General features: G+C 45.1%; 1 protein-coding gene across 8 annotated transcripts in view; it reads left to right on the forward strand.

The window, feature by feature from the left end:
- Positions 1 to 17,952, forward strand: part of ATP2B4 (ATPase plasma membrane Ca2+ transporting 4) — a 114,942-nt gene that overhangs the window by 20,615 nt on the left and 76,375 nt on the right. The window contains exon 1 of one of the 8 annotated variants that reach the window (XM_032288815.1): positions 4,063 to 4,202. The exons of the other annotated variants lie outside the window; for them this stretch is intronic. The gene's annotated coding sequence lies outside the window, so the exon portion shown is untranslated. Of the gene's footprint in view, positions 1 to 4,062; positions 4,203 to 17,952 lie in introns of those variants that run through there. 8 annotated transcript variants of the gene reach the window in all.

The following is a 17,952-nucleotide window of genomic DNA, read 5'->3' on the forward strand; positions in this document are numbered from 1 at the left end:
ATAATCCCAGCACTTTGGGAGGCCGAGGCGGGTGGATCACGAGGTCAAGAGATCGAGACCATCCTGGTCAACATGGTGAAACCCCGTCTCTACTAAAAATACAAAAATTAGCTGGGCATGGTAGCGCACGCCTGTAGTCCCAGGTACTGGGGAAGCTGAGGCAGGAGAATTGCTTGAACCCAGGAGGCGGAGGTTGCGGTGAGCCGAGATCGTGCCACTGCACTCCAGCGTGGGTAACAAAAGCGAAACTCCGTCTCAAAAAAAAAAAAAAATACATAAATTAGCTGGGTGTGGTGGCACACACCTGTAGTCCCAGCTACCTGGGAGGCTGAGGCAGGAGAATTGCTTGAACCCAGGAGGTGGAGATTGCAGTAAGCCAAGATTGTGCCACTGCACACCAGCCTGATGCATGGCAACAGAACAAGACTCTGTCTCAATTTTTTTAAATTACAAAATACATAAATAAATAAAAAATAAAAAAAAGAGTCTGAGCTATGTACTGCTTCCACACAGGATCATCCTAGAAAGTTCGGAATATTCAGAAAAACATGAAGAGAAAACTAAAACTTCCACAAGTGCAGACATAACTGCTAACATTTTGGTGTAGCCTCTTTTAGTCTTTTACGTACATGGGTAAGTATATACATTTTTAAAACAAAATTGGGAACACATTGCATAATGAGATTTTGATTTAGTTTTTTTGCTACCCAATACTAGATCATGAGCATTTTCCCACGTCATAAAGAACTGGTCACAAGTCAGTCCCAAACATAGTCCAGTGGAATCCAATGATAACAGGCAACCAGAGGCAAAGTGTCTGTGGCTTTAGAAAGGAAACAAAGAAGCTGATGGCTGGGGCACAGTGGCTCACACCTGTAATCCCAGCACTTTGGGAGGCTGAGGCTTGAGGCTAGGGTTTTAAGACCAGCCTGGGCAACTTAGTGAGACTCCACCACTTAAAAAAATTAGCCAGGCACGGTGATGCACACCTGTAGTCCCAGCTACTCAGGAGGCTGGGTCAGGAGGATCCCTTGAGTCTAGGGCTTTGAGGCTGCAGTGAGCTATGATTGCATCTCTGCACTCCAGGCTGGGCAACAGAGCAAGAGCTCCTCTCTGTAAAAACAGAAAACAGAAAAACAAGCAAACAAACAAAAAAACAGCTGGACACAGTGGCTCATGCCTATAATCCCAACACTTTGGTAGGCCAAAGCAGGAGAACTGCTTAAACCCAGTTTGAGACCAGCCTGGGCAACATAGTCAGACCCCATTTCTACAAAACATTTGAAAGTTAGCCAAGCATGGTAGTGCATGTCTGTGGTCCCAGCTACTCCAGAGGCTGAGGTGGGAGGCTTGCTTGAGTCCAGGAGGTAGAGGCTGCCGAGAGCCAAGATTGTGCCACTGCACTGCAGCCCGGGCAGCAGAGGGAGACTCTGTCTCAAAAAACTTAAATATTTGAATAAATGATTAGGGAAAAAAAAAAGTGCTGATGGCCATAGCCTTTGCTTTGGAAGCTGACTGCCTGGAGACAGCCTGAGTGGTGCACAGGGCCTGAACCTGGGATGAGAAATCAGAGAGGGGTGAAGGCTTGGAACTCTTGGATCGCCTTGGGGAAGTACCTTCCTCTGTGTGTCTGGATCCCACATGAAGGTGTGAGAAGGTGAGCAGGCCAAGTTGTCCTTGAAGTGGGAGTCAAAATGTAAAGTGGCTTTTACACAGGCTCAGCTAAAGGCCAGGCTTTCTGGAAGAAGATGTGGAACACCCTAAATAAAGCCCCCTATACCCTATCAACCTGTGAGTGGGATTACTCATTCATGGCGGAGAAGCTGGCTCCCCCTGTGGTTTGGGTTCTCATCCTGGCCTGTGATTGGAGAGAAACGTAAAGAGTTCCTGACTTCATTCTCTTAAATGTATATGTGTGAAAAAGAAGCTAAGTATATTTTATCTGCAGCTATATTTTTAAAGAAAAGCGTTTTAAAAAAAAATTCCAAGAATAGAGCAAGAAGGGACAGAGAGAAAGGAAGATCTGGAGGCTGTCACCAGCCAAAAGATAATTAGCAACTGTGGGGCTGGGGACAAAGACCATGTCTAATGTCTATGATGGAATACTGGATGGGAAAGTCCCTGTGCTTGTGGTAGGCCACTTGACACCCTTTGGCAGTTAGGTGGCTTTGGAATGACAGCCTGAGATCCCAGCCTCTTGGAGGTTGTACCAACTGGCTGCCACCAATTCAAGAGTGATAGAGTCCTGGCGGCTTCCATGACAGATACAGGCTTGTCCAAGGCACATGTTCAGGGCAGGACCCAGGGCCAGGACATGGAGTCCTGGGTTCATCCATGTGCTGGTAGTTCGTCCCCGACCCATGCCAAGATTTTACCTCTCTGCCCTCCTCCTACCTGGACATCTTGAGGACAGAGATGAGAAAAATGGACAGAGAACATTTGGGTTTCCATTATGAATACAGAGAGTTCTTCATCATTACGTCGGTTATCTGAGAGCCTCAGGGGTAACCAATGTAATGCAACTCACAGGAAGGAAACGGGGTGTTATTGTTGAGCATGCCACTTAACTGCTGCAGCCTTTACCCTCTCCTTAAAATATCAGATAACATCCTCTTGAATACCTTACAGGGTAAGGTAAATGATAGGAATCACTCGATATAATGGATGTGAAAATGCATTGTATACCATAGAGTGCCTACAAATGTACATATTTGTATTTATGGAGATTTTTGAGTGGGAAAGTCCCTCCTTACTCTCCTTAGGTTGGGGAGACCATTCATTTCTCCAGCTCCGATAAAATTGGAGTCCTCTTTCTTGAGTAGAGTGGCTTCTCTCCATGCTGTAGAATGAGAGAGGGAGTTCCAGCAAGTGTGAGTGATGTGTTCAAAGTGGGTGAAAAATCTGGGAATCTTGGGACATTGAAAAGAATCCCTTAATTTATTTCCACTCTTGGCCAAGCCAGTAGCAGTGTGACCTGGAGCAGGTCACTTAACCTCTGAGCCTCACTTTTCTCATTTGTTCCTATCCACAAAAAAATAGTTGTGATAATCTAGGGAGGGAGCATGAAATCTAAATAGAAGCACTTTGAAAAGTTAAAAGTGCTGTACTTTAGACTGGGCGTGGTGGCTCATGCCTGTAATCCCAGTTCTTTGGGAGGCTGAGGATAGCTTGAGCCCAGGAGTTCGAGACCAGCCTTAGTAACATGGGAAAACCCCATCTCTACCAACGTAATAATAATAATGCAAAAATTAGCCAGGCATAGTGATGCACACCTGTAGTCCCAGCCACTCAGGAGGCTGAGGTGGGAGGGTCACTGAGCCCAGGAAGGTGTGCGGTGAGCCTTGTCATCCCACTTCACTCCAGCCTGGGCAACAGAGACGCTGTCGAAAAAATAAACAACCAAGCGCTGTACTTTACAGACCAGAAAAATTGAGGTCACGGAAACCACAGAGTCCCCACCTGCACCCGGCCAAGCACGTCACACTCTGCACTCTGGGGCCCAGGGTCCCCATATGCTAAATGGGGTGTGCTCCAGGTTACCTCCCTTTCTTCCAGAGCTGCTGACTAGTGAGAACACTCACTTGTAGAGGCTCTAATAGCCTGTGTTGAAGCAGCCCCGATTTACCCCAGCCTTCCCTTCCACGGTGAGATAAACAGAGTGGCTTCCACGCACACATCCCAGAACCAGCCCAGTTTTTGCCCTTGTCTTCTGACATAATGGATGCATTGATCAATAGACACTTATCAGGCATGCCTGCCCTGTAAAGCTTGGAGCGAGGCCCTGTTCCCCCGGGTTTTGGCAGCTCAGAGACCGGGGCTCTCCAGGGGAAGCGGTGCTGAGCAGTCGGCTGAGCCAGAGTTTGGTTTCGGGGAGGCCAGGGGAGGGGCGGGGTGAGAACTGGGAGGGTTCCCAGGCGTGTTCCCCGGGGTGTGGTGCGGTACGGTGGGGGCTGGACGAGGGTCCCGAGCGAGGGGGAGGGAGAGAGGTGCTTGGCTGGCTAGGTCGAGTGAGTCACCGGCCCCCTGAGCAATCGCGGCTGCCTGGGTGGAGTCGGCCGCCTTATTTGGGGCTTCTGTGCTGAGCCAGGCCTCAAGGGCTAAGTAAGGCATTTGTTTCCCCAGCTGCTCCCGCGCCGCGCTGGGAGTCAGCTGAGCCGGGCGCCGCGTCTGAGTCGCGCCGCGCGGAGGGCGAGGAGCTGCAGGTCTGAACTCGGCCGGCCCGGGGCGAGGGCGGGCGGGGACAAGGGCTGGCTGGGGCAGGTGACGGCGGCCAGGCTGCCGCACCCCCGGGACTCGGTTGGAGGCTCTGCGTGCCGGCCGCGGAGGACCCGCACGGGGCGGTTCCCAGGCCGCCTGTCGCTGGAGCAGCAAATGCAGATGAGCACCTCTGCCCTTCACTGTACTCGCACGCTTACCCCTCCTCCCTCTACCGCCACCAAAAAGCCGGTTTTTTAAGTTGATTGATGGTTTCTTATTAGGCTAATCACGTCAGATGCAGTATATGGACTATTTTGTTGTTGTTGTTGTTTTGTGTTGCGGTTTTGTAGAGATGGGGTCTCACTCTGTTTCCCAGGCTGCTCTCTTAGTTCCTGGGCTCCAGCGATCCTCCTGCCTCGGCCTCCCAAACTGCTGGGATTACAGGCACGAGCCACCGTGCCTGGCCTTGACCGTGTTGTTAAATGGCTGTTTTAGACCATGAAATTGTCAACAGAAGTTCTTAAGAGTCTTGATACTTTTATGTGGTTCAATGGCTATCTTTGATCATACAAGTTGAAAAATATTGCTTGTAGAAATAGGAATCTTTTTTTTTCCTTCTCTCTCTCTTTCTCTGCCTTTCTTTTTTTTTTTTTTGAGACGGAGTTTCGCTCTTGTTACCCAGGCTGGAGTGCAATGGCGCGATCTCGGCTCACCGCAACCTCCGCCTCCTGGGTTCAGGCAATTCTCCTGCCTCAACCTCCTGAGTAGCTGGGATCACAGGCACGCACCACCATGCCCAGCTAATTTTTTTTTGTATTTTTAGTAGAGACGGGGTTTCACAATGTTGACCAGGATGGTCTCGATCTCTTGACCTCGTGATCCACCCGCCTCGGCCTCCCAAAGTGCTGGGATTACAGGCTTGAGCCACCGCGCCCGGCTCTCTGCCTTTCATTTCTAGTTCTATCTCTTTTTATTTCTCAGGTGCACAATATTGGATGAATCAAAATCTACAGTTTACCACATTTTCTTGAATGGTTTATGCATGCCTCTCTGTTACTACTTATTTCTATATGCTATTAATGTTATTTATTAACCTAATGAACACACTTGAATCCACCACCCAAAAATGGGATCACTGCCGTTTATTTGTATCCACCTATGAGCCCTTCCGAACCTATCCTTCCACCTCACTACCATCCCCCAGCCACTGTCCTGCACGGTAATGTTGCATTCACCATTCTCTTGGTAAACATATGCATGCCTAAAGAAACATATTGTTTGTGCTTGCTTTATATGCTTTTATCTAAAAAATACACTAGCTGGGCACAGTAACACACACCTGCATTCCCAGCTACTCAGGAGGCTGAGGCAAGAAAATTACTTGAGCCCAGGAGTTTGAGGCCACAGTGAACTTTGATCGCACCACTGCACTCCAGCCTGGGCGACAGAGTGAGCCAGTATCTAAATATATGAACACACGGCCAGGCACGGTGGCTCACACCTGTAATCCCAGCAGTTTGGAAGGCCGAGATGGGGGGATCACCTGAGGTTAGGAGTTCAAGACCAACCTGGCCAACATGATGAAATCCCATCTCTACTAAAAATACAAAAATTAGCCAGGCGTGGTGGTGCGTGACGGTAGTCCCAGCTACTTGGGAGGCTGAGGCAGGAGAATTGCTTGAACCCAGGAGGTGGAGGTTTCCATGAGCTGAAATAATGCCACTGCACTCCATCCTGGGAGACAGAGTGAGACCCTGTCTCAAAAAATAAAACAAACATATGAACACAAATATTTTAGAGTCAGGGGCGCATATGTGCATGCACATGTGTATGCACACACACACACACACACACACACACACATACTGTACAGCCTGCCTTCTGGGATGTATTTATTTCATTCAATCTTATAATAATACTAAATATTTATCCCTGTCAAGTGTACCACATTAATTTTCACTACTATATAATATCTCATTGGTGAAGATATCACCCTTTTTCTTTTTTTGCATATACATGTTTATAGCAGCTTTATTTTTTTTTAATATTTATTTTAGGTTCAGGGGTACATGAATGGGTTTGTTATATAGGTAAACTCATGTCACTGGTGGTTGCTGTACAAATTGTTTTATCCAATATCACTCTTTTTCATTAGTAAGAACAGCACTACCCCAAACATTCCTGTTCGTGCCTGCTGATGTACATGTACAAGTCTCTCCTAGGTGTCGATCTTGGAGGACAATTGCTAGGTGTTTGTATGTGAATATTCAACTTTACAAGATAGTGACATATTGTTTCCCAATATGTTCATAGACATTTTTGCCCTATCAGTGAAGTGTAAGAGACACCGTTGATCCACATTCTCTCAAGTATTTGGTACCCCAGGATTTTATGTTTTTACCAACCGAATGGTGTAAATAGCATCTCTCATTGTTCCTAGTTTGCTTTACCCTGATTACCAATGAACTTGTGCAGCAGAAATAACATTTTACAGGTCAGACTTATAGAAATTGCAGGTATTCCAGTTATCCGACATAGAAAAAAATAGATACATTTACATTTTTAATTTTTTTTCTTTATAGGACTTAGTCCAAGGGGAAATATATGCATATATATTTAATATGTTAATATATATGTTTTATATGTAATATGTTAAAAGGAATAAGAGGGTATTTAAAGAATAATGAGGGTCAGGAAACTCAATTGACCAGACAGATGTGACAAAGAAACAAAAGAGAACTTCTAGAAATGAATAATAGAATACAGGAAATTAAAATGTCAGTGAATAAGGTGTGCACCTATAGTCCCAGCTATGTAGGAGACTGAGACAGTAGGATCACTCGAACCCAAGAATTCAAGGTCAGCCTGCACAACATAGTGAGACCCCTTCTTTTAAAAAAAAGAAGTCAATGAATAGATTAAACAGTATATTAAGCTGAAGATGAAATTAGTAAACTAGAAGATATTTCTGAAGAAATTATATAGAAAACCACATAAAAGAATGAAGAAATGAAAATGGAAAATAAGGAAAAGGTATGGAGGCGTAGAGAATAAAAAAACTTTTTCTGCAAAGAACTAGATAGTGAATATTTTAGGCTTTTGTGGCCTATATGGTCTCTGGCATAACTAGTCAGCTCAGCCAGTGTAGTGTGAAGACAACCATCAGCAATAGGTAAATGGCCGAGTGCTAACAAAACTGTATTTACAAACACAAGCGGCAGACTGGACTTGGTCCACGTGTTATAGTTTGCTGACCCCTAAAACAGAGTACAAAGATCCCAACATACATTCAATTAATGCTCCAGAAGGACATAATAGAGAGAATAGGAGTATAAAAGTGTCTGAAGAAGCAGTGCTCAAGAATTGATGAAGTGAGACCTTCGTATTTATGAGACCTGATGAATATCAACTGATACATAAAACCCACTCCTTTCAAGTTTCACATTATAGTGCAACTTGAAAACACCAAGGATAAATAATTTTAAAGAAAACCCCAAACGGCCAGGTGTGGTGGCTCACACTTGTAATCCCAGCACTTTGGGAGTCCGAGGCGGGCGGATCACCTGAGGTCAGCAGTTCGAGACCAACCTGGCCAACATGGTGAAACCCCATCTCAAAAAAAAAAAGAGAAAACCCCATACTTCCCTTCAAGACAGTGGCGTTTAGACTGACAGCCGTTTTCTCAACGTCAACAGTAAAGATCAGTAGATGGCAAAATAATGTCTTCAAAGTATTTAGAAAATAACCACTGACACAGAATCTTATCTTCAGTAAACAGCTTTAAGAATGCGGGCAAAACGAAACCCTTTACAGACAAACAGAAACAGAGGTTTCTACCAACAGACTCCTTCACTAAAGCAACTTGGTTTTTTTTTTTTTTTTTTTTTTTTGACACAGGGTCTCACTCTGTCCCCCAAACTGGAGTGCAGTGGCACTCAGCTCACTGCAACCTCCATCTCCCGGGTTCAAGCGTTTCTCCTGCCTCAGCCTCCCAAGTAGTTGAGATGACACACCTGGCTAATTTTTGTATTTTTAATAGAAATGGGGTTTCACCATGTCGACCAGGCTAGTCTTGAACTCCTGACCTCAAGTGATCCTGACTACAGGTGGGAGCCACTGTGCCAGGCCTACTAAAGCAACTTCTAAAGGAAATAATTCAATAAGAAGAAAAATTGGCCAGATGCGGCAGGCGTGGTGGCTCACTCCTGTAATCCCAGCACTTTGGGAGGCCAAGGTGGGTGGATCACGAGGTCAGAAGCTAGAGACCAGCCTGGCCAAGATGGTGAAACCCCATCTCTACTAAAAATACAAAAATTAGCTGGGTATGGTGGCATGCACCAGTAATCCCAGCTACTTAGGAGGCTGAGGCAGGACAATTGCTTGAACCTGGGAGGCGGAGGTTGCAGTGAGCCTAGATCAGGCCACTGCACTCCAGCCTGACTGACAGAGTGAGACTCCATCTCAAAAAAAAAAGAAGAAGAAGAAAAATTATAGACATACATCAGACACCACCTTTTTTTTTTTTTTTTTAACAAATTGAAGGTTTGCGGCAACCCCGTGTTGAGCAAGTCTACTGATGTCATTTTTTCTTTTTTTTTTTTTGAGATGGAGTCTTGCTCTGTCACAAGGCTGGAGTGCAGTGGCGCAATCTCGGCTCACTGCAACCTCTGTCTCCTGGGTTCAAGCGATTCTTCCGCCTCAGCCTCCTGAGTAGCTGGGACCACAGGTGTGTGCCACCATACCGGGCTAATTTTTGTATTTTTAGTAGAGACGGGGTTTCACCATGTTGGCCAGGATGATCTCAATCTCTTGACCTCGTGATCCACCCACCTCCGCCTCCCAAAGTGCTGGGATTACAGGTATGAGCCACCGCGCCCGGCCCGATGTCATTTTTTCAACAGTGTGTGCTCATTTCATGTCCCTGTGTCAAATATTGGTAGTTCTCATGATGTTTCAAAGTTGTTCATTATTATTCTATGTGTTATGATGATTTATGACCAGTGATTTTTTTTTGGTGTTACTAATATAATTGTTTTGGGGTGCTACAAATGGTGCCCATATAAGACACCAAACTTAATTGACAAATGTGTGTGTTCTGACTGCCCCACTGACCAGCTGTTCTTCATCTCTCTCTTTCTCCTGGGGACTCCCTATTCCCTAAGACAAAACAATAGTGAAAGTAGGCCAGTGAATAACCCTGCCATGGCCTCTAAGTCTTCATGTGAAAGAAAGAGTCACAGGTCTCTCACTGTAAATCAAAAGCTAGAAATGATTAGGCTTACTGAGGAAGTCATGTTGAAAGCCGAGACAGGCCCAAAGCTAGGTCTCTTGGCCAAGCTGTGAATAAAGGAAAATGTTCTTGAAGGAAATTAAATGCACTACTCCAGTTAATATACAAATGATAAGAAAGCAAAACAGCTTTATTTGCTGACAGGAAGTAAGTTCAAGGGGTCTGATTAGAAGATCAGACCAGCCACAACATTGCCGTAAGCTGAAGCCTAAACCAAGGCAAGATCCTAAATCTCTTCAGTGCTGTGAAAGTTGCCAGAGGGGAGGAAGCTGCAGAAGAAAAGGTGGAAGCTGGCAGAGCTTGGTTCTTGAGGTTTAACGAGAGACGCTGTCTCCATGACATAAAAGTGCAGGTGAAGCAGCAAGTGCTGACATAGAAACCACAGCAAGTTAGCCAGAAGATCTAGCTAAGATAATTGGTGACAGTGGCTTTGCTAAACAACAGATTTCAGTATAGATGAAACAGCCTTCTCTTGGAAAAATATACCATCTAGGACTTTCATAGCTTGAGAGGAGAAGTCAATGCCCGACTTCAAAGTTTCAAAGAGCAGGCTGACTCTCTTGTTAAGGGCCAGTGCAGCTGGTGACTTTAAGTTAAAGTCAATGTTTACCATTCTGAGAATCCTAGGGTCTTTATTTATTATTTATTTATTTTATTTATTTTGAGATGTAGTCTCACTCTGTCACCCAGGCTGGAGTGCGGTGGCATGATCTCGGCTCACTGCAACCTCTGCACCCCCAGGTTCAAGTGATTCTCTGCCTCAGCCTCCCGAGTAGTTGGGAATACAGGCACCAGCCACCACGCCCAGGTAATTTTTGTATTTTTAGTAGAGACGGAGTTTCACCACATTGGCCAGGCTGGTCTCAAACTCCTGACCTCAAGTGATCTGCCCTCCTTGGCCTCCCAAAATGTTGGGATTACGGGCATGAGCCACCGTACCAGGCCTCCAAGGAGGCCATTAATAATGATGCTAAGTGTTCTGCCAGTGGTCTGTCAAAGAAACAACAAAGCTTGGATGACAGCTCATCTATTTACAGCATGGTTTACCAAATATTTTAAGCCCACTGTTGAAACCTACTCCTTTCCAAATACTACTGCTCATTGACAATGCACCTGGTCGCCCAAGAGCTCTGATGGAGACGTACAGGGAATGAATGTTGTTTTCATGCTGCTAATACAGTATCTATTCTGCAGCTCATGGAACAAGGAGCAAATTTGACTTTCAAGTCTTATCATTTAAGAAATGTATTTTGTAAAGCTGTAGCTGCCATAGACAGTGATTCCACTGATGGATCTGGGCGAAGTGAATTGAAAACCTCTGGAAAGAATCCACCGTTCTAGATGCCATTAAGAACATTCAAGGCCTGGGAATGGTGGCTTATGCCTGTAATCACAGCATTTGGGGAGGCTGAGGCAAGAGGATCGCTTGAGCCTAGGAGTTTGAGACCAGCCTGGCAATACACGAGACCCTGTCTCTGCAAAAAATGAGAAAAAAATTAGTCAGGCCTGGTGGTGTGCTATTGTGCTTCAGCTACTAAGGAGGTTGAAGTGAGAGGATGGTTTGGATCTGAGAGGTGGAGGCTGCAGTGAGCCATGATTGTGCCACTGCACTCCAGCCTGAGTGACAGAATGAGACCCTGTCTGGAAAAAACATAATAAAATAAATAAAAGGAAAGAAAAAGAATATTCATGATTCAGGGAGGAAGACAGGAGTTTGGAACAAGCTGATTCCAACCCTCACGGCTGATTTTGAGGGGTTCAGGGTTTCAGTGGAGGCAGTAACTGCAGATATGGTAGAAATAGCAAGAGAATTAGAAGTAGCGCTTGAGGATACGACTGAATTGCTGACATCTGTGATAACACTCGAACAGATGAAGAGTTGGGTTTTGATGAATGAGCAAAGAAAGTGGTTTCTTGAGATGAAATCTACTTCTGGTGAAGATGCTGTAAATATTGTTGAAGTGATAACAAAGGATTTTGAATATTACACAAACATAGTTGATAAAGCAGCTGCAGGGTTTGAGCGGATTGACTCCAATTTTGAAAGAAGTTCTACTGTGGGTAAAATGCTATCAACTATCAGTCCTTCATGGGGATGTAAAGAAAGAAAGAGGCTGGGCACAGTGGCTCACACCTGTAATCCCAGCACTTTGGGAGGCTGAGGCAGGTGGATCACCTGAAGTCAAGAGTTTGAGATCAGCCTGGTGAACATAGAGAAACCCTGTCTCTACAAAAAATACAAAAATCAATCAGATGTGGTGGCGCACACCTGTATTCCTAGCTACTTGGAAGGCTGAGGTAGGAGAATTGCTTGAACCTGGGTGGTAGAGGTGGCAGTGAGCTAAAATTTCATCACTGCACTCCAGCCTGGGCAACATAGCAAGACTCAGTCTCAAAAATAAATAAATAAATAAAATAAGAAAAGAAAGAAAGGAAAGTAAAAAATACTGTTGAATAGCATCATATGCTGTAGAGAAGTCTCTCACTAACAAAAGAGTCGCCAGGGCGAGGTGGCTCACATCTGTAATCCCAGCACTTTGGGAGGCAGAGGTGGGCGGATCATGAGTTCAGGAGGTAGAGACTCCACTGGGCAGCATGGTGAAACCCTGTCTCTACTAAAAATACAAAACTTAGCTGGGCATGGTGGTACACGCCTGTAATCCTAGCTACTTAGGGGGCTAAAGCAGGAGAATCGCTTGAAGGTGGAGGTTGCAGTAAGCTGAGATTGCACCACTGCACTCCAGCCTGGTGACTGAAAGAGACTCCATCTGAAAAAAAAAAAAAAAAAAAAAAAAAAAAAGAGAAGGTGAGTATAGTAATTTGAGTTTAAGTGTTCTAAGGTCCTTATATTGTCTAGGGAAAAAAATTAAAGATATTGATTATTAGAAGTCCTTATCTTAAAATTTCTAGTTAACACTAAAAAACTTGGTATAACGTAAATTCTAAAGTAGTAGAGGGGAAGAAAAATGAAAAGGAAACACAAATTGATAGGAAATGTGTTAGCTAAAAAACTTTTTTATGGTTGTGATATAGAAGAAAATAATAAATATTACCATTTCTTGAGTAGGTCTTGTATTAATTACTTTGAATCATTAATCTTTATAATTTCATTAATATGTCAGAATGACAAGCCCAAAGCAGGCATTTAAAATTATAGTTTCCAACCAGGTGCAGTAGCTCACACCTGTAATCCCAGCACTTTGGGAGGCTGAGGTGGGAGGATCACGTGAGCCCCGGAGTTTGAGACCAGCCTAGACAACATAGCACAACCTTGACTCCACAAAAAATTTTTAAAAATTAGCCAGGCGTGGTGGCACACCCAAGGTGGGCCAGAGGTTGAACCCAGAGGTTGAGGCTTCAGACTTCAGTGAGCTGTGATCATGCCACTGCATTCCAGCCCAAATGACAGAGCAAGACCCTGTCTCAAAAAATAAAAATAAAAATTAGCTGGGTGTGGTGGTACATGCCTATAATTCTAGCTACTCGGGAGGCTGAAGCAGGAAGATTGCTCCATCCAGCCTGGGTGACAGGGTGAGACCCTGTCGCTAAAGAAATAAATAGATAGATAGGTAAATAATGCTTTCTATTATCACTCTTTCTCTATGCCTAAAACAAAGTCTGATTCTGGAACTTAGTAGGCACACTTATTTTTTTTTTTAGACAGAATCTTCTGGAACTTAGTAGGCACACTTATTTATTTTTTTTTTTTTTAGACAGGATCTTGCAATCCTCCCACCTGATCCTCCCAAAGGGTGGGGATTACAGGCATGAGCCACTGCACCTGGCCAGCACACATATTTTTGAAGAATGAATTCAATGGATGTAAGTGTTGATTCCAATCTAAAAACGAACAAACTGAGGCTCTAAGAAACAGCATGGTAAAAAGAAAAGAGTCGGGCAGTATGAATGTGAAACTCACCTCTTTTACTTAGGAAGTTTGTGGTTGTGAACATAATATAATACACCCTTCACTTATCTGTACAAATAAACTAAACAACAGTGCTTGACACGTAATAATGCTCCTTAAATGCTAGATGATCACTAAGTGCTAGATGATATTGGTAAGAAACTTGTCCAAGCCAGGCTCAGTGGCTCATGCCTGTAATCCCAGCACTTTGGGAGGCCGAGGTGGGCGGATCACCTGAGGTTGGGAGTTCGAGACCAGCCTGATCAACATGGTGAAACCCTGTCTCTACTAAAAATACAAAAATTAGCTGGGCATAGTGGCACATGCCTGTAATCCCTGCTACTCAGGAGACCGAGGCAGGAGAATCACTTGAACCTGGGAGGCGGGGGTTGCAGTGAGCCGAGATCACACCGTTACACTCCAGCCTGGGCGACCAAGCACAACTTCATCCCCCTACCCCCCAAAAAAACAAAGAAAAAAGAAACTTGTCCAAGGTCGCAGAGCTTGGATTCCAATCCAGGTATTTGAATTCAATCCAGGCTACTTTCCCCTTTACCATGTGGTGGATTTTTTCTCTCTAATGCCAAAATATCATGTAACAGCCAAGAACATGAGTTTTTGGATCTGGGCTTATGGCCCAGTTTCACCACAAGTTAACTGTAGGGCTTTGGGCCTCAGTTTCTTCAGTTGTTGAAGGGGATAAAAAGAGCTATCACAAAGGTAGTAGTTTGGAAGACTGTGAGTATACATGCCGTTGGGGTGAGAATGCATCACTTGGGGTGGTAGAGATAAAAAATGATGTCTCAGTTCAATGTAAGAGCAGATGAATAGGCTCCTGGGGAGCAATAAGAAGAGAACAGGGTTGGGGGTGGGAGCAGCATGGTGGCTCACGCCTGTAATCCCAGCACTTTGGGAGGCCGAGGTGGGTGGATCACAACGTCAGTAGTTCGAGACCAGCCTGGTCAACATGGTGAAACCCCATCTCTACTAAAAATACAAAAATTGGCTGGGTGTGGTAGCACGCGCCTGTAATTGCAGCTACTCAGGAGGCTGAGGCAGGAGAATTGCTTGAACCCGGGACATAGAGGTTGCAGTGAGCTGAGATTGCGCCATTGCAATCCAGCCTGGCGACGGAGCGGGACTCCATCTCCAAAAAAAAAGAAGAAGAAGAAGAAGAAGAGAAAGGGGACTGGGTGCAGTGGCTTGTGCCTGTAATCCTAGCACTTTGGGAGGCTGAGGCAGGTGGATCACTTGAGGTCAGGAGTTCAAGATCAACCTGGCCAACATGGTGAAAACCTGTCTCTACTAAAAATACAAAAATTAGCTGGGTGTAGTGACGTGGTCTTGTAATCCCAGCTACTTGGAAGTCTGAGGCAGAAGAATCACTGGAACCTGGGAGGCGTAGGTTGCAGTGAGCCGAGATTGCGCCACTGCACTCCAGCCTGGGCAACAAGAGAGAAACTTTGTCTAAAAAGCGCACGCGCGCGCGCGCGCGCGCGCACACACACACACACACACACACACACACACACACACACACACACACTTTCCCAAGGTCAAACGTGTAGTGATGGCGGTGGATCTGGGATTTGGGCTGTCTGTCCACAGAGCTTGTGCTCTTGATCACTGTACCATACTTTGAGAGGTGAGTGGTCACTGAGGAGGAGAGCTCTCATGTCTGGAAACCACCTCAAAGCATTATGACAAAAAAAGTGTGGCTTCTGCCAAACTCGGGTTTGGATTCTGGCTTGGCTTCTTACTATGCGATCCCAGACAAAGTATTTAGCCAGCTTTCTCCTCTGTAAAATAGGAGTGATCTGACCCACTTCCCAAGGCTGTTGGGAGGATCAAATGAGATAGTAATATGGAGTGATCAAAAAGCCTGAAGACTTAGTTCCCCATCTTGGGTCAGGAAGGCCTTAGCTGTACCTGCTCTACCCAGGTGCCTGTGTTCTCTGGGCTGATGAGGGGGTGACTTTGGGAGAGGAGAGGATGAACACAGATGCCTGTCTCCTGCTCTTTGAAAAGGTGAATTGTCTACCCTATCCCCAACACCTTCAAAGCACCTCCACCGTTGTCCCCCACCACACACAAACACTGCATGGCATTCAGAAAGCCCAGTCTGTTTTTCTACCTTTGCCTTGTCACTCCACTTCGCCAGGTCCCCTTGAGTTCTTTGACATTGTGCCAGGCTCTCTGTGGGCTCCCAGCCCTGGGCATGTCTGTGGTGACTGACCTGTGCCCCACTGGCCTCCACTTCCATTACCACAATGGGCCTGACCTCCTGGTGATAGCAGCCGCTGGTGCCACATCTGGAACTTAGCTCTGCTCTTCCATTCTCCACATTTCTCACCTGTCTATACCAGCATGACTCTTCCATTTGCTCTTCCTCTTTTACTGTGATAAAATATACAGAACATAAAATTTGCCATCTTAACCATTTTTAATTAGACTGCTCAGTGGTACTAACTGCATTCCTAATAATTCAGGGTTCCCACCACCATCATCCATGACCAGAACGTCTCCTTCCTCCCAGACTGAAACTCTGCACCCATTAAACAGTAATGCCCATTCTTCACTCCGTCGAGCCCCTGGTAACCTCCACTCTACTTCCTGTCTCTATAAATTTGCCTATGCTACATACTTCATCTAAATAGAATTATACCGTATTTATTTGTGTGTGTGTGTCTGGTCTATTTCACTTAGCATAATGTTTTTAAGGTTCATCCGTGTGGCAGCATGTGTCAGAACTTCCTTCCTCAAATAATAACTCCATTGTATGGATGTGCCACACTTTGTCTATTCGTCTTCCCACAAAGGTCATCCTTTTTATAATCACATTTTTTAGATATATCATAATTTGCAGTAATATGAAAAGAATAGCCAACTCTTTCCTTGTAGCAGGAAACTGAGGACCGTCACTCTCCCAGGTGGTGGAAGGAGGGTGGATTTGAATGTGCTGTTTATAAACTCTGTCCTGAGGTTTCACTCTTCCAGAGGTCTCTTTTCTGGACAAATACTTAATGTGCATGATATCATCTGAACCCAGAAGAGCTAGCTGGAGAGAAGTGATTATCTGAGGCCACAATCTTGCCTTTGCTTGCCTTCCTAGGGAAAGACCCTATTGCTAACCCCAAGGATTCCCTGCTTTCAATACTGAAGTCCTTGAAAGGGTCTAAAGGCTCTAGAGCAATATTTTTTTTTCTGTTTATATTTTTGGGTTTGTGTTTGCTTGTTTTTTGCATTTCTTTCCCTTGTCAGCCTTTGTCATTCCTGGTCTCAAGGCACTTCAGTATTTCTGGATGTACTTAACTGTACATCTCAATACGGGTGTGTCCTATTTAGAATCCTGTGGACTGGGAATTCCCTAAGGGAAAGGGCCCTCTTCCTTTCTTTCTCTAATCTTCCTCCACCCTTTTTAGTTCTCCTCCCTTTTGTACCTCCACAACACACCAGGAGGTGTGCCGCCTCCATCTAGACCACAAACTGTACCCTCAAGGGGCCCATGGCCAAGAAGAATGACACACACAGACACTCAGCATGTCTCACTGTTACCTCTGAGAGGAAGCAGAACCTATATTAATCCTCTGAGCTCATCAGGACAGGAATCCCCAGCTCCAACATACTGGGTTGGGCCTAGAATTATCCCGCTATTTTATACAGGCTGCTCTCTCTCTCTCTCTCTCTCTCTCTCCCTCCTCTCTCTTTCTCTCTCTCTCTCTTTCTCTCTTTCTCTTTTTTTTGAGACAGAATCTTGTTCTATTGCCAGGCTGGCATGCGGTGGCAGGATCTGGGCTCACTGTGACCTCCGCCTCTGAGGTTCAAGCTATCCTCCCACCTCAGCCTCCTGAGTAGATGGGACTACAGGCGCATGCTACCATGCCTAGCTGATTTTTTTTTTAATTTTTTGTAGAGACAATATATCACTGTATTGCCCAGGCTGGTCTCAAACTCCTGTCCTCAAGTGATCCTCCTGCCTTGGCCTCCTGAGTCTCCGGGACTACAGGAATGAGCCACCGTGCCCAGCCTCTTCTCTCCACTTTCTTTTAGGACGTTGTGGTATGGAGTATGCCTTAGCTTCTTCTAGGCTCTTCCTGTGGTTGCATGGCCTTAACTGAGTGAGTAACTTCACCTTTAAAACTGTGTGTTATAAAATCTGTAAAAGAATGATATCGTCTGAAGCCGAATCTAGTTTCAGAAGAAAAAAAGAATGATACCGTCAGTCCTGTCTATCTCAAAAGATTGTCACAAAGATCAAATGTCAGAGTGCTTTGAAAACTGAAGCAGCAGACAGCTCCTTCTCTGCTGTGCTGCCAGTTGCAAACTTGCATTGTATTTTCATACTTTCTCTAATAAATCTGCCTTTCTTTACCTAAAAAAAAAAAAAGAAAACTCTGAAGCATTACCCATATGTGAGTTCTTAACACAGAGTTCTTTCACTCTTGTGAACTTTTTCTGTCTTTTTACTCAGTCTTGCTGATATCACTTAAAAAGAAACCTCAGACAGATAGATTCCCTAGATACAGCTGAAAAAATTGGAGATTCTGGAGAAGTCTGT

Source organism: Sapajus apella, unplaced genomic scaffold (genome assembly GCF_009761245.1).
Source record: "Sapajus apella isolate SASKATOON/1434 unplaced genomic scaffold, GSC_monkey_1.0 scaffold22, whole genome shotgun sequence".
Classification (NCBI taxonomy): Eukaryota; Metazoa; Chordata; class Mammalia; order Primates; family Cebidae; genus Sapajus; species Sapajus apella.